The sequence below is a fragment of the Littorina saxatilis genome, linkage group LG6, assembly GCF_037325665.1.
Source record: "Littorina saxatilis isolate snail1 linkage group LG6, US_GU_Lsax_2.0, whole genome shotgun sequence".
In the NCBI taxonomy this organism is placed as follows: domain Eukaryota; kingdom Metazoa; phylum Mollusca; class Gastropoda; order Littorinimorpha; family Littorinidae; genus Littorina; species Littorina saxatilis.
Genome location: NC_090250.1, coordinates 23,271,824 through 23,294,014, shown reverse-complemented (window position 1 = coordinate 23,294,014; position 22,191 = coordinate 23,271,824). Strand labels below are relative to the sequence as shown.

The 22,191-nt window shown below is 41.3% G+C and overlaps 2 long non-coding RNA genes across 3 annotated transcripts in view; one reads left to right on the top strand and one right to left on the bottom strand.

The window, feature by feature from the left end:
- Window positions 1-18,475, bottom strand: part of LOC138968794 (uncharacterized) — a 379,269-nt gene extending 360,794 nt beyond the window's left edge. The window contains exon 1 of the long non-coding RNA XR_011456286.1: window positions 17,659-18,475. This is a non-coding gene — a long non-coding RNA (uncharacterized lncRNA). The remainder of the gene's footprint in view (window positions 1-17,658) is intronic.
- On the top strand, window positions 11,698-21,967 carry LOC138968793 (uncharacterized). Of its 2 annotated transcripts, XR_011456284.1 has the most exons (7): window positions 11,698-12,240; window positions 12,580-12,752; window positions 13,391-13,566; window positions 15,065-15,179; window positions 16,482-16,590; window positions 17,527-17,638; window positions 19,851-21,967. It is a non-coding gene; the product is annotated as an uncharacterized lncRNA (long non-coding RNA). The 2 variants fall into 2 exon arrangements; XR_011456285.1 differs by lacking the exon at window positions 13,391-13,566 and having other exon boundaries at window positions 11,703-12,240.
- The last annotated feature ends 224 nt before the right edge of the window (window positions 21,968-22,191 follow it).

The window sequence follows — 22,191 nt, the reverse complement described above, 5'->3', positions numbered from 1 at the left end:
GTGTACTTTTGACATCCTCCCGTCTATCTGTTTCTGTGTGTCTACTGTTGTCCCTTTTTTTGATTCCCACCCTACTCATTCCCATTCCAATCGTTTCAGCCAAACCTTTCATCGACTGTTCGCGTAGCTCACAGACAGAGGCAATATATCATTTCCGGTTGCCACAGGAAATGAACTTGGCGCATGCGCTTTGTAGGTTCTCTTCTGTCTGCGGGCTTTGCGGCAGACACAGATAGGCTTTCGTAGAATTGGTTTTAATCAACTAATGTAATTTGAATCACAGTGAGTGCACATGTGTTCGTGTGTGCCATAAAAAGCAAGAGTCTGTTTTCAGCTGATAAATTTAGCTTTACTCGTAAATTTGTATCATGTTTTTGACAGCTGAGGTAACCTAGTGCCTCCAGGATTTTTTTTTTTTTAACTCTATCTGCTTGTTTGTTTGTTTGTTTGTTTTTCCCCGCTCCTTTTACGTTTGCGTGTCTGTTCTGGCGAGGTGTTCTTCTGATGGTGTTAGAGAGAGAGGCGGAGAAAGGGAGGAGGATAGGGTCATACATACTTTCAGAGACTTACAAAGCATTCATTGAAAAAGCTACACCAACTCCTCCATTTTACAAAAGAACAAGTCGCGTAAGGCGAAATTACTACATTTAGTCAAGCTGTCGAACTCACGGGATGAAACTGAACGCACTGTATTTATTCACTAAGACAGTACAGCTTCGTCAATCCCCGCGTGAAGGAAATCGCTCACCTTCCACGTGCAAAACGTAGTGATATTGACACGCCAGATTAGCGCGGTAGCGTATTGTGCTAAGCAGGAAAGCGCGCTTTTCTGTATTCTTGTTAACTTTCTGAGCTTGTTTTGAATACAACCTATCATATCTATATGTTTTTGGAATCAGGAAATGATCACGAATAAGATGACATCATTTTTGGATCGATTTCTTACATTTTAATCGTAAGACTAATTATTCTATTTTTGTTAATTGTGATCACATTTTAAGAGTAAACATGACATATGTATATATTTTTAGATTCAGAATGTGATGAAGATTACGATGCAATCAATTTTAAATCTGTTTGCGAAAAATCGATTTTAATGACAACTTTAATGAGCAAACTCATTAATTAAATTTTAACCCTCCAAGCTGAAATGCAATACCAAAGTCCGGGCTTCGTCGAAGATTACTTGACCAAAATGTCAACCAATTTGGTTGAAAAATGAGAGCGTGACAGTGCCGCCTCAACTTTCACGAAAAGCCGGATATGACGTCATCAAAGACATTTATCAAAAAAATGAAAAAAACCTCTGGGGATATCATACCCAGGAACTCTCATGTAAAATTTCATAAAGATCGGTCTAGTAGTTTACTCTGAATCGCTCTACACACACACACACACATACACCACCACGACCCTCGTCTCGATCCCCCCCCCCCCCCCCCCCCCCCCCCCCCATCTACGTTAAAACATTTAGTCAAAACTTGACTAAATGTAAAAAGGAGGACACAAAGTATCGTTGTTGGTTGATACTTTAAGTTTTGAACTTAGTTCTCGATTTCTAACTATCCGTTTCAGGATCAAAACTGTTGCATAGCTACTCGAGACCATTTTAGCGTTAAGAGCACGCACGCACGCACACACACACACACACACACACACACACACACACACACACACACACACACACACACACACACACACACACGATCTATTGTATTTGTTACACAAGAAAATGCTGCTTGTGTATCCTCAGTAACTAGTTTGACCTTGAACGTGCACCCCTAAATCGTCGCACGTGCCGACTTTGTATCTTCTGACCACGACACGCGAGACGAACGCGTGCGGCTAAACCGTTGACCATTTTGACCACTGTAATCGAGGGTCCGGTGCCCTTTGATCTGGATTAAACCGTGCGTGAGAGTGTCAATGATTCGCCCAATCCTCCAATATTGACCCCTTCTAACCTGTAATTGCCCTCAGGCTATTCCGCTGTCGATTAATTCGTATTGACTCGTAGAGTTTCGTGTTGAATGCTTGTATAGACCCCGTAGATCAAATAACTGAGGGGAGGCAGAGCTCAGGGCCTATGTACACGACGGAGAAAGTTAGCAACCGGGTGGGAGCCAGCCGCGTTGTTAGATTGGTTTTCATTTAAACTGTACAATAGCCGCCATTTTTATGTACTTCTAGAAAACTGTAAACACCACTATAAGCATTATGCTTGTTGTTGTTTACTCAATATGCGTTTTTTGTAAATAATGCACAAACGTTGAATAAAACAGTTTAAACCAATAGATGTTCATGTAAGTAGTGTGTACCAATTTCCGGCTACGCCCTAGGAGCCTGTCGATACAGGTCAAGGAAAAGAGTTGTTTTCAATCAGGCGATATTATCTATCTTTTCAAGGTGAACGCACGTACGTACATACATACACTCTCACGCACGCACACACACACACACACACACACACACACACACACACACACACACACACACACACACACACAGCAAAAGAAAGAAAACAAAGACACAAAGCAAATTGAGGTATCGGTCACAACCATCGGACATTACAGTCACACCGTCTGCTCTCTCCCCACTTAACTTCACTTCCGAGAATCAACAAGAGATCGTATCAGTTACCATTTAAAGAACCCCACCATTAAAATCCATCACCATTCAAACCCATCAGTGACCGTCTAGGACTGTGAGTCTCTGGTGTCACGTTATCGGGATTGGTTCGTTGTAAAACCCGCTGCTGGTGTCCTCTCGCGGGATGTTGGATCAAAGGTTCAGCATTGTCAACATCACGATTTCTGATCATCGATAGTTGAGGCTTTTGTTGTTGTTGTTGATTTATGACATTGCCATTCTCTGGCACCAGACTGAGTTAAAGGCGCTTGAAAAACCAACAGTTGCATGTACAACCTGTACAACAACCCTCTCTCCCTCCCTCCCTCCCTCCCCCCTCTCTCTCTCTCTCTCTCTCTCTCTCTCTCTCTCTCTCTCTCTCTCTCTCTCTCTCTCTCTCTCTCTCTCTTCTCTTGATTCGCATGACTAAACCGGCACCACTAAACATTTTGACCTCGGATGGCATGTGAAATCAAAGGAATTTCACCAAAGTCTGACCACTACCAAGACATTTTCTACAGACACCGTCTGCTCTCTTTTAATGAAAATGTCTCCCGAGAATCAACAGTTAGGAGGCCATATCACTTACCGTTTTAAACCACCATCAAACCCCATCACCATCATAGACTGTGGCTCTCTGGTGACACGCTATCTGGAACAGCTCGTTGAAAACCCCCGCTGCTGCTTTTCTGTGGCACGAAAACTTCGATCAAAAGGTTAGCATTGTCAACATCACGTTTCGAGATCACCGATAGTTGAGGGTCTTTTGTTGATTGATGACATTGCAATCCATTCTCTGGCACCACCAGAGATAGGCCCGGCCCCCGCGGGGAGATACCAATTACCAGGAAAGGGACACTACGATGGCTTGCACGTACAGCTTGTAGTTGTCTGTCCTTGTCTGATCTGTGTGGTGTGATAGGATAACTGTTGTCAACTTGAAGGATGAGCTCTCTTGTTCGTATCGGTGTGTTTTTCTGACTCTCTTTATCTATATCTGTCTGTCTTTGTATGCATGTATGTCTGAATATCCGTCTGTCTGTCTGTCTGCCTGTCTGTCTGTTTGTCTGTCTGGCTGGCTGGCTGGCCGTCTGTCTCTCTCTCTCTCTCTCTCTCTCTCTCTCTCTCTCTCTCTCTCTCTCTCTCTCTCTCTCTCTCTCTCTCTCTCTCAAATAAATATGATTTAGATATTTTCGAACATTATGAGAAAAAAGGACATAAAATCAAGTTTGTTTTGTATAATGCATTGGTTTCAGTTAACTGGAATTGCGGATTTTGAGAGCGGAATAATTTGAAGCCCGGGATTTCTTTCTGTCTCTTTAATATACAAAAACCGCGGATCCAAACAAAGGAGTTTATATAATTTCTAAGTCTCACAATTTTGTATTAATTGTATCAGATCCGCAGAAACACGTTTTGCCGATTGTTTTAATCATATTATTGCTTTGCTGTAGGAAAAATTCAAGCCCTTGCATCTTGTTTCCTGTCTCTGATACTGACTCCCTCTAATCTATGGGAGCAGATGACTCTCTCTCTCTCTCTCCCTCTCTTTCTCCCTCTGTCTCCCCCTTCCCCCTATGTCTTTCTCTCTCTCCCCGTCTCTCTCTCACTCACTCTCTCTCTCTCTCACTCTCTCTCTCTTCCTCACTCTCTGTCTGTCTCACTCTCTGTCTGTTTGTCTGTCTGTCTGTCTGTCTCTACCTCTTTCTCTCTCTCTCTCTCTCTCTCTCTCTCTCTCTCTCTCTCTCTCTCTCTCTCTCTCTCCCCCCTCTGTCTGCCTCTCCCTGTCACTCTCTGTGTTCTTTCTCTCTCTCTCTCTCTCTCTCTCTCTCTCTCTCTCTCTCTCTCTGCCCCGGCCCCCCCTCCCTTGACTTCTCAACTCGGCTGAAGCCGCTGTCACCGGTTTTCCACCCCTAATGAACAGTGACAAAGGCCCGCACCCTGGCATTAGTCATCCCAGAAAATCACTCACTATAGCATCACCATTGACTGGCGCGTATCAGCCCGCGTCACCTTGGACGACAAAGACGTTTCAGACCCTGGGTAGGAACTAAAGGGTGGGGGAGTTTTTTGTGTGTGTTAGAGCGAGCTGTTGCGCTTGATTCCTTGTCCATTCAGTTCAAGCTGTTGTGCTGGGGAAACTGACTTTGAAGAAGTAAAAAAATAGAAAAAAGTGCCTGGTGTGTTAGGAGATTAGGAAATATGACGGTGTGGTTTCAAGGATTTGTCATCGTATAGGTGTAATCTGCTCAGCTCAACAACTCATTTGTTGTGGGTAGTTAATTGCGAATTGATCCAAACTATTACAAAAATCAGTCGTTGCTCACATTTATGATGCTGTACTTTTGATGTTTGGTCTTCTCCCGAGCCCTCTTTCTTTCTCTCTTTCTCATTCGTGGTCTTTTTAAATTTTTATTTACGTTTAAAAAAATTGTAATTCTGATTGCATTAGGCATTTATATTTTGTATTAACCTTTACATGTTTTTTTATGTTTTTTATCTAAGGATAGGTTGTTAGACAAGGCATTGTGCAATACAGTTCCGTCAGTTAGTCCCTCTGTCTCTCTGTCTGTCTGTCTGTCTCTCTCTCTCTCTCACTCTCTCTCTCTTTCTCTCTTTCTCTTTCTTTCTCTCTCTCTCTCTCTCTCTCTCTCTCTCTCTCTGTCTAGCTCTCTCGTTCGCTCGTTCGCACCCTCCCACACACACACACAGACCACAACCAATTTCTTCTTGAATAAAGCATAACATGCTTTTGTCAATTCGATTGAAAAACATGAACACCGTACATCACTTTTCCTCCCTCAGACCCATGTCGATCGATTCAATCGTTTGACACTTAAAGCAAACCTCAATACAATGCAACCAATAATTGCTGTACGTTCAACCTTTCCTGAAATGTCTCGCAGCAAAGTGTGCTCTCACAGAGTAAAAACAGAAATGATTAGGACGACCGGGTTAATGCAACAATTATAATCCCATGCTTGAGAGCAGGAAGAAAAGAACGCAGCTGACTGTGTACTTTGGTAATGGAAATTTCACGTCAAAAACCAATCGATCCTGTTTTTGCGGAAGTAACAGGTTGTGGGAGGAACTCAAGCAAATTCGTCGAAGAATCTGAGCGTGGTTAAATCCTTCGAATTTATACGCTTGGCGAACGTAATCGACATGTTGCAGGCATGTTCTCCCGTGCTGTGTGTTCTAGTATATTCCTGGATGATTTTCAGTCTCCTATACCGTATTTTCTGTGATGCAGAATGATGCCATAATTTTGACTGACAAGACGTGTGTGTGTCTGTCTGTGTCTGTGTGTTGTCTTCTGTCTGTCGGTCTGTTTTTTTAATAGTCTATATAAGCATTTGTCTGGGTTTGGGGCAGAAAAGGTTATGCTCCCATAAAACACCGTTTTTTTCTATTCTTTCAAAATATTATTTTGGGAGATCTTTGATCTTCCTCGCTTTTTCTGCGAGGGCAGTGCGATTAGTTTCAGCGTGTGCGTGTCCCCATTTTTGTACCACTGATGTCCCCAGGTGCTCCCGCTCTCAAACTCCGATTATAAGCTACTACAGACACACACACACACACACACATGCACGCACGCGCACATACGCACACACACACACACACACACACACACACACACACACACACACACACATGCACGCACACGCACATATGCACACGGACACACACACATACACACACATGCACGCACGCGCACATACGCACGCACGCGCACTCACACAGACATACACACGCATGTACGCACGCACGCAAACACGCACACACACATACACACTGACACACACACACAGTGACAAAGGATGCCCTGGCTGTCTCTTTTCCTGCCTGGCGGTTCTTCTAGCAAAATCATTCAAGATAGCATACAATTTCCACCTTAAAATAAAAGTCTTGTCCATGTCCCCCAAGACACTGCTAGAATGGATCAATGACAGACACAGACAGGCGACAGGCATAGTGACGGACATTAACAATAGCATAAAACTGCAGAATGTGAGGTGCGAATTATGAACACATCGACTTTCTGCTTCGCGGCGTCGCTTTAAAGCCATTGCACCGGAAGTCTATCCCGCGAGGTCTGGTCTCCCTGTCACGTGACCCAACCCCGTCTTCCGGTTCTTTCGCCACCTGTCGATCAGAAAATTGCAGTTTGATGGTTAACGGGTTACCCGCCCTTTGACTCCCACACCCACTGATCGAAAAAAGAATCACTTACATGAATGGTTGCAATATTTATGGACGCCACTTTTAAAGCTTTGATAACGTTTATTGCATGACATTTAGTAGTTTCTGGAGAGTTTTGCTGCGACAAGCGAGGGTTTTGATTTGTATTTAGTCTGGTTCCAGCTATCGTAAGGATGACAAAAATTCGCCCTGCTGTGCTTTGTCCTGTTTTGTAAAAGAAAGAAGTTATCCATATGCTGCTAATTAGGTTACCATATTGCATCTGAAGTTATTCCTAGCCGCTACATTCTTTATTTTAATACATCACGTAACTGGTTATTCATTCATTTTTTCCTTTCTTTCTTTCTTTCTTTTTTGTTTGTTTGGTATTTGTGTCTTGCTTTCTTTCCCTTTTACCTTTTTCTTTCTTTCTTTCAAGACTGACGTCTTTCATGTCAGTTATGTATGTTTGCCGTACACACACTGAATTACCTTTTTGCTTGGGTTTCTTTGTCTTTCCCTCTAAGCTACCGCTGGCCCCGTCCACAAATAGCCCGCACGAAATTTAGGGGATAACGGTTCGGGTCAAGTCATTCGCGGAGGAATATTGGTGGAGGAACCTAATGGTTCAGGTCGTAAAGTGTCATTCAGAGCTTGGCCACTGGTTTAGTGCTCCCTTGGATGTCTGCATCACACGTTCCCCTGACAGGGTTCTGTGGATTGGATGACAGCCTCTCCCCCCCCCCCCCCCCCTTTGCTTCTAGTGAGGAGAATTTTTGGTCTAATAATAGTCTCTTAGCACGAAGAGTTCATTTTGTTCCTTCGTGGACATAAATCCACGGAGTTATTTGAAAATACCTTTCTTTGATTTTCATGTAAAAGACCGTGTGAGGCAGTAGAGATCTTACATTATAAGATGTTTGATGGCTTGTTGACAGACCAGCTTTTTCAGGGGCGGACGAGGGGGGGGGCACAGGGGGCACGTGCCCCCCCCCCCCCGGAAAAAAAAGAAAAAAAAAGAAGAAAAAAAATCTATGCTGATTCTATGACCATTTCTAAGTTTAAATGGCACCAGATGGCACCATTTTGCTTCTTTGGGCAAAACAAATTTCCGGGGGGGGCATGCCCCCGGACCCCCCTAGCAAATTCGGGCGCTTGTGCCCATCACATTCACTTTCGATTCAAAGTGCCCCCCTCCCCCCCCTTACAAAGCAACTGATCCGCCCCTGTTTTTTGTTGGTCCAAGGGGACCATATCGTCTTTTGTTTCATCTTTATTGACCAAGGCCGAAGGCCGCGGTTGATAAATATGAGACAAAAGGCGATATACTCCCCGAGGACCAACAACAAAGTGCTGGTCTGACAACAAGCTACCAAACATCGTTTTTGTCATCATTTTGGTTGTGCAACAAAATGCACAATAACCCACAGGGAGACGAATTTTTAGAATCCAACTCCGGGCCACAAAGCATCGTCACAGTAGCACGAGATAACACGTCAAACTTGTATGTGACGTCAAACGTAGCTTGTTGACGCTTTTCTTCCAGTCTGAAAATGTACAGAGCTGCGATCATACCTGTGAATTCAGTAAGTGTTGAGCATATTTCTTTTCTTTCAAGTGTTTATGACTTTTCGTTGTGGATTTTGCGATTACAGAGATAAGTTGCAAATTGACCATGAGTCTCCGGGGTAATTATCAACATTGATAGGGTCTTTCAGTTTGAGAGTGAATGATTACAATCGTTGTCCTCGGAAACACAAATCCAAAGCCACGATGGTTCCACACATCAAACAATCAGCCTGATTGGCTTTTACTTTGACAATCCACGTTTCACATGAAAGCTCAAACCCATTCACCACCTCGAGTTATTGCATGGGGAACATGAGATTTATTTACCAGGTGTTTGTGAATGAAAACTCGTGAAAATGATGACATAATGGTATATTAGCATTTTGCGACGTTATTTATTTATTTGTAGGTTGTCTGTTAACTTTTAAGGCTGTAGTTGCTCGTTATTTTTGTACACTTCTTTAGTTATTGGTTTTAAAGACTTTCGCGCTAATTATTTACCATTGGAACTGCGAACGCAGAAATGAAACTTTGCAATGATTTCTGTAAGGTTTCAGGCTTAGCAAAAAATCAGCCGTTTGCAGCTTGTTCTCAGTTCTCTTGTTTTAGCTTCACAAAATGCGTCATGTGTTCACTCTTTACTCTAGCGACATATCCCAGCTGAAAAAGTACCACACGATGTACTATAGTATACTATAGTAAACTATAGTAAATGTACCCTGTACTATAGTAAACTATAGTAAATGTACCATGTACTCTAGTACATATTGTAGTACATGGTACTTTGTACTATAGTACTGTGTAGTAAATGTACCCTGTACTATAGTACTTTGTGGTACAGTAGAGTACTTTGTACTTTGTACTATGGTACTTTTTAGTGAATGTACCATGTACTACAGTAGTACTATAGTACATAGTACTCTGTACTATGGTACTTTTTATTGAATGTACCCTGTACTACAGTAGTACTATAGTACCTAGTACTTTGTACTATGGTACTTGTTTGTGAATGTACCCTGTACTACAGTAGTACTATAGTACGAAGTACTTTGTACTATGGTACACTGTGGTACTTTGTACTATGGTATTTTGTACTATAGTACAACAGTACATAGTACTGCGGTACAGTATAGTAGTAATAGTATACATGCATTTTGTGTTTTTATTTTTATTGTTTTATTAATATAACTTATCAGCTAAGCATAACAATTTTGTTGTTGAAATTAAGTTGATTAAAAAACATTGTTTTTAAAATTGTGTTTGATATCACCAGTAATTGTGCATGTAAACGTGTTGTGTGTGTTTTTACAAGGTAGTCGTACATATAAGATTTATTATGTTTTGTGCGTGCGTGTGTGTGAATTAAGCCGTTTGTTGGAGATGACATGAGATATTTTCAAACTTGTTAACTGTGCATTTGCAAAATACACGTAGGAATACTTTGTGCTCACACACACACACACCACACACACACGCACACAGTCACACTGACACACGCTCGCACGTGCACACACACAAACACGTGGGTACGCACATATTCACTTAGGAGAAAGGACTTTTGTAACGTAAGATATACATAAACTGTATAGTTAGTTTTTTGTAAACAGTTAGCATCAAATGTGAAATTAATATTTCATTAACGTTACCTTGGAACGCTTCTCACAAAAAAGTTTTCAAAAGAGAATTTAACAATTGCTTTAAAAGTTAAAGGATAAGGTTACGATAAGGATAAGATTTTATATAGTCCTGTGAGGTTGCCCTCATGGAAATTCGGGCTGCTTTCTCCATGGGGAAAGCGAGCTGCCATACAGTATACGGCGATACCCACACATTTTGTTTCCTGCATGCGTGTATTCATGTTTCCGAGCCCTGACACTTTCGCTGTGAACTTGGGTTCTTTATCGTGTGCATGCGGCCACCGAGGAGAGTCTGCACGATGTTGACTCTGGGAAATAAATCCCTCGCCGAACGTGGGGATCGAACCTACGCCGATTGCGACAACTGGTTTTGAAGACAGCGCCGCTACCGACTGAGCTATTTCCCGCCCGCCCGAAACGCTTAGTAAAATGGTCTGCAGTGAAATGTTGAAACAATACCTTTTTTATGTTAAATTTAACGTTTGCCAAAATAATTCTTCATGTAGGATCAAGTGCAAAGTTCTTGGTTTGACCTGAAGTTGACTGAAGTTTGCTGTGTGTACAATATTGTTTCATTTTAAATAATTTGAGAGAGAGAGACAGAGAGACAGAGAGAGAGAGACAGAGAGAGAGAGAGAGAGAGAGAGACAGAGAGACAGAGAGAGAGAGACAGAGAGAGCGTTGTGGCATACAAGCATTACAAACAAGTGTTTTTTCACCCATGCAGAGGGGCTCCCCTATTCTAATCACATCATATACACGGACATTCACACACACACACACACACACACACACACACACACACACACACACACACACACACACACACACACACACACACAATATGAGATTTAAAAAAAAAAGTTATAGAATATGTACACATCGAATGCTTAACAGAGAGAGAGAGAGAGAGAGAGAGAGAGAGAGAGAGAGAGAGAGAGAGAGAGAGAGAGAGAGAGAGAGAGAGAGAGAGGGAGAGAGAGGGAGGGAGAGAGAGAGAGAGAGAGGATATTATTACGTCAGGATAAAGGTTTTAGGCTTAGCCTCATCTTCCAACCTGTCCTTGCAGGGCCGGACTACCGGGGGGGGGGGGGGGGTTATGGGGGTTGCGCCCCCCCCCCCCCCCCCTAGCCTAAACATGTACCTCACTTATTTAAAACATTTTTTATTATTGTTTATTTTATGCCGTTTCATGCAAGGAGCGACCATTTTCCTATCTCAGAATATGACCTACCCATCAGCTTCAGGGGGCAAAGCCCCCTGACCCCCACAAGGGGCTCTGCCCCTTGACCCCGCCAGGGAGAACATCCCCCTGGACCACCACTGGCAACCCCCCCCCCCCCTCTCTCCTCTTTGCCTAGTCCACCCTGCCTTGGAACATATACAGAGAATAATTGTAAACGTAAGCAAAAGACTGCACACACACACACACACACGCACGCACACGCACATGCCGCACTCACGCATGCACACACACAAACCGCTGACATTCGCTTACCGAAACACACACACACACACACACACACACACACACACACACACACACTCACACACACACACATATATATACCCCCACATCCCCCCACACACACATCCCCCATACACACACATACTGCGTAAACTCACACACCGTCACACACACACACACACACACACACACACACACACACACACACACACACACACTTGTGTGCGTTGCTTATCCATGCACATGCTAAAATGAACAGAGCAGTACCTAAAAGGAACTGTAACTCATACAATTGAATAGCTAGTAAAAACATTTAAGTTTTGGTTGAGTATATATATACATAAAATATTGGACTAGCAAAGTCATCAAACACAAGACCAAACAAAAACAAAAACAAACTGAGCCGGCTACTTTCGATACGAAGAAAGGGTTAGCATGCGAGAGTTATGTCCCTTTAAAATCGAAGAGGAGACCACTCCGAAGTAAATCAAGGGACAGCACTAGTAACTGATTTTCAACGAACGAACTTCAACTCACAAGAAAGAGTTTGCACCAGGGAGATTGGAAAAAAGCGGGCTACAACATCACGAAAGGAACCCACCAAGAGAGTGTAACCATAATTCAGAGAGCAGAAGATGGATCTGGACTGAGAAGTAAGCCTTCAAGAGTTTTCCACGTAATCGTATCCAGATTCGCTCAGGAGTTATCGAGTGATTTGCAACTGTAACTGCCAAGTCATCGACTATCGAGTGAGGAGTACGTATAATTATTCTTTACAGCTCCCACAACTCTTTTTCACTATCACTGTCACTACCCGTATCCGACTATTTTTGAGATTTGCAAAGTTTATACCATTGTGAGAATCTGAATCTGATACAATTACAGTGACCATTGGGCCGTCTGGTTGGTTTTTTTCTCTTTGAGTTTGAGTTTGATGTTTTTACTTTGAGTTTTACTTGTTTGTTGATTCTATCTGGATCTGGCTGCCCCACATATAGCGGTGTTCGTGGGGAGTACGTGACAGAAGCGGACTATTTCGTTAACTGTTTACTTGTAAATTCCCATTTTGAAAACATGTATACATGACTTTTTCAGATTAAAAATCTGTCGGCAATGTGGAAAAGAGGTTGAACTGGTAACAGGAACAGTGAGCTGGTTGATCAACTTGATGGCATGGCTGTACCAAATCATTCAATTGGAACGGAACCGACAAAAACACCAATGTTTCCATTCTTCTTTGTGCTGAAAGTTTACACTGACAGGGACAAGTAAGTGACATTTTAAACTCTTGTCTTAAAGTCATATGTACTCAATGACTATACACGCTAATTGCTTTACCAACAGCTGGAGACATGCTAAATTAAGTTCCCTGCAAGAGATTGTGGTCTAGGACCCCTTAAATGTTGAGATATTTGAATTTTTATTTTGATCTAGATCGTCCTATTTATAGATTTGCCAACAGAGGGAACGTTGACGCAAGGGAAATAACTCCGTGTCTTTGTTGACATCCTCACTTTTTCAGAGGCTAGAACAATCTGTAATGCATGTATATGGTCCGCGCATGGCGACATATCGTCATTACATGGCCTTATGGTGCGTTTGACATCGATTATGGGCAAACTATAAAAACTATAACACACACACACACACACACACACACACACTGACACACACACACACTGACACACACACACATATTTAAACATCAAGTTTTTCTGTTCACTTTCAGTGATGGACGGCCTATCTGGTGGCCTGTAATTATTCCAGTGTCTTGGGGGCACAAGAGGCAAAACTGTTTGATGTTACTTTTTGTGTTTTTATTTCTGCATGCTTTATTTGGATTACTAGAAAACCTCTTTTTATTCCTTTGTGCAAATCTATTTGACCTTTATTCTTTTACTTTTAGTGAAAAACAAAACTGCCTGAGTTGGTGGGGAAGCTTCTGGACTCCAGGTCAAAAAAAACAGTCGGCAGGGTGATGACAGATGGCTGTACCAATGAGTCATTCAGATAGAAAAGGAAGCAGACACCAAGGATTCCATTCTCTGTGCTGAAATTGTGAAAAGTTGTACTCTTTAACCAGTAAGTAAATTATTAACAACAAATTATAAAATTTCATTTCAAATTTAATGTAATTTGCAATACGGTACTAGCATTAGCTGAATTTGGTATTTATGATCCACTTTTGTGTAATGTTTGCAACACACACACATACATTCAAATATAAACTGCGTCTGAATCAGTGATGGACATTTCTTGTTTGATTCACTGTCTTGGAGTTTGATCAAATTTTCAAACAAATTTTGCTTTTCTTGGGTGTGTGTTTGTTTTTGTTTAGCCCTTAATTGTGATGCACAGACAGACACACACACTTAAAGACACACTCACTTTTAGGACCTTGCTTTTTGACTCACATGCGAAGCAAAAGTGAGTCTATGTACTCACCCGAGTCGTCCGTCCGTCCGTCCGTCCGTCCGTCCGGACGTCCGTCCGGAAAACTTTAACGTTGGATATTTCTTGGACGCTATTCAGTCTATCAGTACCAAATTTGGCAAGATGGTGTATGATGACAAGGCCCCCAAAAACATACATAGCATCTTGACCTTGCTTCAAGGTCAAGGTCGCAGGGGCCATAAATGTTGCCTAAAAAACAGCTATTTTTCACATTTTTCCCATTTTCTCTGAAGTTTTTGAGATTCAATACCTCACCTATATATGATATATAGGGCAAAGTAAGCCCCATCTTTTGATACCAGTTTGGTTTACCTTGCTTCAAGGTCAAGGTCACAGGAGCTCTTCAAAGTTGGATTGTATACATATTTTGAAGTGACCTTGACCCTGAACTATGGAAGATAACTGTTTCAAACTTAAAAATTATGTGGGGCACATGTTATGCTTTCATCATGAGACACATTTGGTCACATATGATCAAGGTCAAGGTCACTTTGACCCTTATGAAATGTGACCAAAATAAGGTAGTGAACCACTAAAAGTGACCATATCTCATGGTAGAAAGAGCCAATAAGCACCATTGTACTTCCTATGTCTTGAATTAACAGCTTTGTGTTGCATGACCTTGGATGACCTTGGGTCAAGGTCACATGTATTTTGGTAGGAAAAATGTGTAAAGCAGTTCTTAGTGTATGATGTCATTGCTATGTAAGCATGTGAGTCGTATGGGCTTTGCCCTTCTTGTTTCATATTTTCTGTGAATAACCTTTGTGAATCATTAATCAACGGCCTTTTTAAGACACCCAGGGGTCCTTTTTAAGGCCTATTTTTCTCAGATATTTTGAGGTCTAACAAGGGGAGTTCCACTGTATGAGCAAGCCTTAGTTCTATGTTTAAGTATAACAATGGGTGAAGTGCATCTGACTTTATATTTGTCATATCATTTTAAAAGCCCCTAAAAAGTTTTGTTGATCATCATTATAAAAATACAGTCATGAAATTTCTGGCTGGATACTCAGTCCTCTCTTGTGTTACAGATGCTGTGAAGCGACAGGAGGTGCTCCTTCAGCAGATAAGGACAACAACAAAGAGTTTTGTATCACTTTATGGAACTTGTTATATCTTTCAGGGTCCTAAATGGAGGGTTTCACTGGAGCAGTGACTGTTGGACAACAAGTGCAGGGTGTGTTTGGACCTCCTGGATCAACATGTGTGCAGAACTGCTTAGGGCTTGAACTTCATGGGTGTGTGTAGGAAATTTCATATTAGATTTTGATATTAACATATTCCTGTGGTGCTATATAATTTAAATTATATGAGTAAATGAATATGTCTGTATGAATGTACGTATTTGCTGTGTCATTGTGGCATAGATATATAGACCTATAGCAATAACAAGACATACATGCTGTGAATATATGCTTTTATGCTCTCCTTGTACAAATCTGAATTAACTGAAATTTTTCTTAATGGCCAAGCACAGCCAGCTCTTTTCGACCTTTACATAGGGCCACAGTCAGAGATTGTAGAGTACACAGAGACCATTCATACTTCTTTGCGCTAAGGTAGGACTGCAGGTTATGTTTTTATCACGGCTTTGTCAACATACTGTCATTTCTGTCCGGCTGACAGTGCTGCAAACATTCATTGGATTGAAAATGTGTTTGTTATTGTTTGTGAACATCCTTTTTTAAAAGACCTGGAAAAAAGCCCCAGAACAGATTATATAATACATAATAATATGTAATTGAATTTAAATTTTCTTTTCAAATCAGTGTCTTTTTACTCCCGCAGTGGGGCACTGCGGTTATGAAATTAAAGGCCCCTCCTGTTTTTGGAACCGCAGGAGCTTTCTAGTTTGCTGTTAGGTAGATTTTTGGTTCCTCTTTCCTGTCATGCTCTCTTTTTCTTCATGAATTCTTTTCCTTTTTCTGCCTTCTTGCTCATTCACCTGTATTTTTTCCAAAAATCTCTTCTCTTGCCGCTTGTCTCGCGATTCATGTATAGTTTAATCTGTTAGTGTTCTGATGTAAGTCCAGCAGTAGATAGGTTAAGCCTATTTTAACATACTGGAAACTGGTAATCTTCCAGTAGGTATTAATTTAGTTTTACTAAAGCCTGCTGGGACACAAGTAATGGGTAAGTGCATTTGTAAACAGGAATCGCTTGACAAGTGGCCCCCTTCATCCCCCCCTTCCTCGTCCTGATATGGCTCTGCGTAGTCGGCTGGACGTTAAGCAACAAATAAACAAACAAACAAGTGTCTTTTTACAAACTAGCCTTTGTTATTTTTGTGAGTTTAAGTCAGATATCAACACATACTGAATGCATAGTTCAGTCTTAGAGTGGGAGAATGTTTGAGGCATAAATTGCTTTTGACAACAACAAAAGTTCCCGGTTGAATCGAGAAGCTCCCCCAAAATAATTTTATTACACATGCCTAAAGCCAGCATAGTGCAAGCAGATTTATTTGTGTATGTGCTTGTATGTACAAAGACAGATAATTTGTACAAGTGTTGGCTCTTCATTTTTAATTATTTTTTCAGGATCCTTGGGGGGTTCCACTATATCTGTGACTTTAGGACAACATATCGAGTTCTGGTGGTTTTTTGACCTAATGGATCAACATATGTGCAGACCTGCTGAGTGCTTGAGGTAAATTGGTGCATTTAGATATATATTGTTTTGCCTACCTGAGAGATACCACCCATGTGTCATGATGTGATAAATGAACCATCTCTTCACAGGCGTGTCTTTCATGTAAATGAGGTTGGTTCAAACAACATGTCTGTCAGGGATGTCATTTTCCATTGCTTATGCAAAATCTCCGAGACAAACTTCATTCTCAAAACACTCGCGAGAAAATGGCAAGCCCAAACGTGTTACGAGAATGACTTTGCATCTGTGACTTTGTAATCATGAGCAGTGGAATATATAAGGTCCCTGCCAGACCAGCTTGCCATGACCTCAATGATATGCCCATATGTGCGTGTATGGTTTAGTTACTACATGGGTTATCTCTCCGGTACATAGGAATTGAAAACAGAATACTTCATGGCTTGCTGTGTGGCACCAGATTTACACTTACTGCTTTTCAAATATTGAAATATTCACGACGGGCGCATTGTACACGCAAGCACAAGACCAAGTGCGCACGGAAAAGATCCTGTAAACCATGTGGGAGTTCGGTGGGTTATAGAAACACGAAAGTACCCAGCATGCCTCCCCCGAAATTGGCATATGCTGCCTGAATGGCGGCCATACACGTAAAAATCCACATGAGTGAACGTGGGAGTCTTAAGCCCATGAACGAAGAAACAGAAGAAGAAAAAATATTCACTTTTACTTGTGTAAACCCAGTAACACACAGTAGACTATGTAGTGTTCTCTATTTGTATCATTGAAACGCTTCTGTCCCGTCAATCACACTTTAAATTGCCTTATATTTTGGATGACATATGCCACCCCTTTGGTATTCCACTGATAATAGTTTAATGTTTTAGCTAAATAGTTTCAGCTAATCGCTATGGAGTATGCAAACACTGGAATTATATGCGATGAAACACTCAAGCTGCTTTCTCTTGCTTATAGCTGAGAGCAGCACTGTAGCTCAGTGACTGTCGGGTGGAGGATCCAATTCTGCCTGTTTCCGACATAATGGATCAACATGAGTGCAGACCTGCTGAGCGCCTTATCTTCTTGGGTGTGTATAGATGTATATACATTAAAGGCACAGTAAGCCTCCCGTAAACCATCACAGAGCTCCCCGAGCGTCTACATACAGTACAAGCATACTTCCATTTGAACGCTCACCGAACGGGAACATCCTGGCTGCTTTCTGCCGAGCGTGAAACATTTTCAAAGAATTTATTTTCGTGGACTTGGTCCTCTACAACAATGGCGCCTCGTTTTGGTGCTGGACGGCTGTTATGAATATTCAATACCGGAAATCACGCCCGGACAGTAAGCCTCCCGTAAACCATCACAGATACTGTCAGGCTTTTACACACAGTACAAACACCCTTCCATTTGAACGCTCACCAAACGGGAATATCCTAGGTGCCCTACGTAAAGAGCGAGCAATTTTTAAAGAATTAATTTTGCCGATTGAACTCAGGTCAAAAATGAGTTACTTCCCTTCGGGTCTCATTCTATCGATGTAAACTGGCGATAGCCGTGGATCGATGATTATCAGAATGTTTTTGGACCGTGGTGCGTTTTTGCGCTAGACCTAACTTTTAAAATCTAAATAATAAATTGACAGCTTGTCACACAAACATTCTTTAATCATAAAAGAATTCTTTTTTTATCAAGACAAGATCAGTACAATTCGAAGTTGTGAAAGTTTGAAAAAAGAAAAGCCCGGAAGCAGGGTCACGCAAGGGTCGTAGCAGACGGCGGTTTATGCATATACATGTATCACCGTTCCTCTCAACAGTCAAAAACCATCGCTAGAGTTTTTGTGAACCACAGCCGTTTGTTTCGTGCATAAAAACGTGCTATTGTAGATAAGCTCACATGGAGTCGCATTCAAATGACTAACCGACGACTACATTGTGAAACAAGAAGGGCAAAGCCCATACGACTCACATGCTTGACCTTGCCCTTTACATGACCTTGACGTCAAATAACTAAACCTAGCAATGACATCATACACTAAGAACTGCTTTACACATTTTTCCTACCAAAATACATGTGACCTTGACCCAAGGTCAAGGTCATCCAAGGTCATGCAACACAAAGCTGTTAATTCAAGACATAGGAAGTACAATGGTGCTTATTGGCTCTTTCTACCATGAGATATGGTCACTTTTAGTGGTTCACTACCTTATTTTGGTCACATTTCATAAGGGTCAAAGTGACCTTGACCTTGATCATATGTGACCAAATGTGTCTCATGATAAAAGCATAACATGTGCCCCAAATAACTTTTAAGTTTGAAACAGTTATCTTCCATAGTTCAGGGTCAAGGTCACTTCAAAATATGTATACAATCCAACTTTGAAGAGCTCCTGTGACCTTGACCTTGAAGCAAGGTAAACCAAACTGGTATCAAAAGATGTGGCTTACTTTGCCCTATATATCATATATAGGTGAGGTATTCAATCTCAAAAACTTCAGAGAAAATGGGAAAAATGAGAAAAATAGCTGTTTTTTAGACAACATTTATGGCCCCTGCGACCTTGACCTTGAAGCAAGGTCAAGATGCTATGTATGTTTTTTGGGGCCTTGTCATCATACACCATCTTGCCAAATTTGGTACTAATAAACTGAATAGTGTCCAAGAAATATCCAACGTTAAAGTTTTCCGGACGTCCGGACGGACGACTCGGGTGAGTACATAGACTCACTTTTGCTTCGCATGTGAGTCAAAAAAGAGAACTGGATCACACGGGTTCACGTTGGCTCAGGGGTAAGATAAACCACGCAAAAATAAATTATTTGAAAATAGTTCGCTCTTTATGGAGGGCACCTAGGATGTTCTCAATCGGTGAGTGTTTAAATGAAAGGGTGTTTGTACTGTAGTCTGTGTGTAAAAGCCTGACCGTATCTGTGATGGTTTACGGGAGGCTTACTGTGCCTTCAATTGTATTCATAAATTCACACACACACACACACACACACACACACACACACACACATTGACAAAGACATTCATGCCTGCACACACGCAAGCACAATCATACACGCACCAGCACGTTTCAAACCCCCACCACCGTCTCAGTCGGTGCAGCTGTTTCGGAGCCTTTAGTCATCATGATACACACAGAGACGGACACAACTTTTAAAAGTTAGATATATATGCACTAAAAGCCACGGCACTTTAAGTTAGGTTTCATTATCATTCTCTTAAAGTTTGGCCCTCTTTGCTTCAGTCTGCATGCTTTCTCAGTCATACTGCTGTGTCATTGCAGGTTTCATTCCATGCTCTGGTGTGGGTGTCATAAGCAAGAGAGCCTCCTGTTCACTTCCAGCAGATGACTGCATGGTGAAGGACCTTGATACCACTTACAGACGTCAAAGCAGCTAGCTAGATGCCATTGGAGAACAACCAAAACTATTCAGCGGGTGCCATCGGCGAACATGAATACAAGTTACAGAACAGGAAAGCAGATATCACTGGCAAAGGGAACCGGACAGCAGCTACAATAAACTTAATCAGATGCCTGTAGCAAATAATCTGGACACCAATCACAAATCAAACAGATGTGGAGGACAGAGAACATTTCATGTGATTATTGCCACATATATAACCCTGTTTTGAAAAAAAGGGACATAACGCCACACTATATACTTTCTGGTTGCATGCTGAAAACTCTCCATTGGACATTTAGTGAGTTTTGACTCACCAGGTCAGGAGAATGTCACTGATGGGGAGCATAATTAGGCTGACTTACAATGGGTAGACAGAATTGAACATTGTTGTTTTCTTGGATGGTTTTCGGGATAGACTTTACAAAGTTAACATACTGCTATGGTTTGATCAATTTCAAACATGACCACATTTGGCATTTTTTCAAAACCACATTTTTGACAAATATCAAGGATGTGTTGCGAAAGCATGTGTTCTTATTTTTCTGAAATGTTTTGAAAGCTAGATTTTTGATACTTTACAGGCTATTGAAGTTGGATGACCTGTAGATGTGACCCATGTAAAATTGACCCTCATAAACTTTTAAGTTCACAGAAAATAATAATAATAACAGAGAAATGGTATTATTTTGAATGTGTTTGAAGCAAGATCGTTGTAACTCAATAACCCCCCGCGGGTTAGGGGGAAGAATCTACCCGATGCTCCCCAGCATGTCGTAAGAGGCGACTAACGGATTCTGTTTCTCCTTTTACCCTTGTTAAAGGCATATGTACGCGCTCCCGTGTTTACAAAGTGTAGTTTGCCCATAATCGATGTCAAACGCACCATAAGACCATGTAATGACGATATGTCGCCATGCGCGGACCATATACATGCATTACAGCTTGTTCTAGCCTCTGAAAAAATGAGGATGTCAACAAAGACGCGGAGTTATTTCCCTTGCGTCAACGTTCCCTCTGTTGGCAAATCTATAAATAGGACGATCTAGATCAAAATAAAAATTCAAATATCTCAACATTTAAGGGGTCCTAGACCACAATATCTTGCAGGGAACTTAATTTAGCATGTCTCCAGCTGTTGGTAAAGCAATTAGCGTGTATAGTCATCGAGTACATATGGTTTTAAGTGTTTCTTGCATAGAATATAGTCAATTTTTGTAAAGATTTTAGTCAAGCAGTATGTAAGAAATGTTAAGTCCTTTGTACTGGAAACTTGCATTCTCCCAGTAAGGTCATATATTGTACTACGTTGCAAGCCCCTAGAGCAAATTTTTGATTAGTGCTTTTGTGAACAAGAAACAATTGACAAGTGGCTCTATCCCATCTCCCCCCTTTCCCCATCGCGATATAACCTTGAATGGTTGAAAACGACGTTAAACACCAAATAAAGAAAGAAAGTAACTCAATAACTTTATCTGTGTAAGGTCACACACATACAGGGTTAGATGACATCAAGTCAGCTTGATAGTTTGCATTATTCAAGTTCAGATTGGGGTAGAGTTCCGGTCAATAATAGGGACAATCATTGTCTCCTTTGATTGTTCACAGAGTTTTCATGTACTGATGTAGGCATGGTCACTTTCAAAGCTAATCATAGAAATTTAACTTGGCTGTAGGGGAGATAATTTTGATAAAATATGTGTTGTGCTAAAGATGAATTCCCACAAAGAAGAGTGCTACTGCTATAATAAATCTGTTTCGTGCATTTTATTGTTACTTGTTCTGGTTAACAGGGTTATAAAAAATTGCATTAAAACTGTTTCTGCATTGGGACATTTACCAAAAATCAACAGCTTGGTTACTCACTGTGCAAGATGGACACCTTTTTTAAAATTATTATTTAATTGTCTTTTACATGTTAGTGGATATTTTAAAATGTTCTTACATAAGTTTGACTATTAATGCTCTGCCGAAAAATAAAAATAAAATTTAAAACATGTGATGAACCTTTACTTTCCTACCAAATGTGACAGATTGACAGCAGCGAGTGGCCTGATCGTGCACACACACATTCAATTCACACAACACAATTGATTCAGCAAAAATTGGGGCCACATTTACATCCAGTGTAATTTTTAAGGCTATGGTACTTTTTCAAGAAAGTACTGCAGTATACTATAGTAAACTACAGTAAAAGTACTATAGTACAAAATATACAGCAAC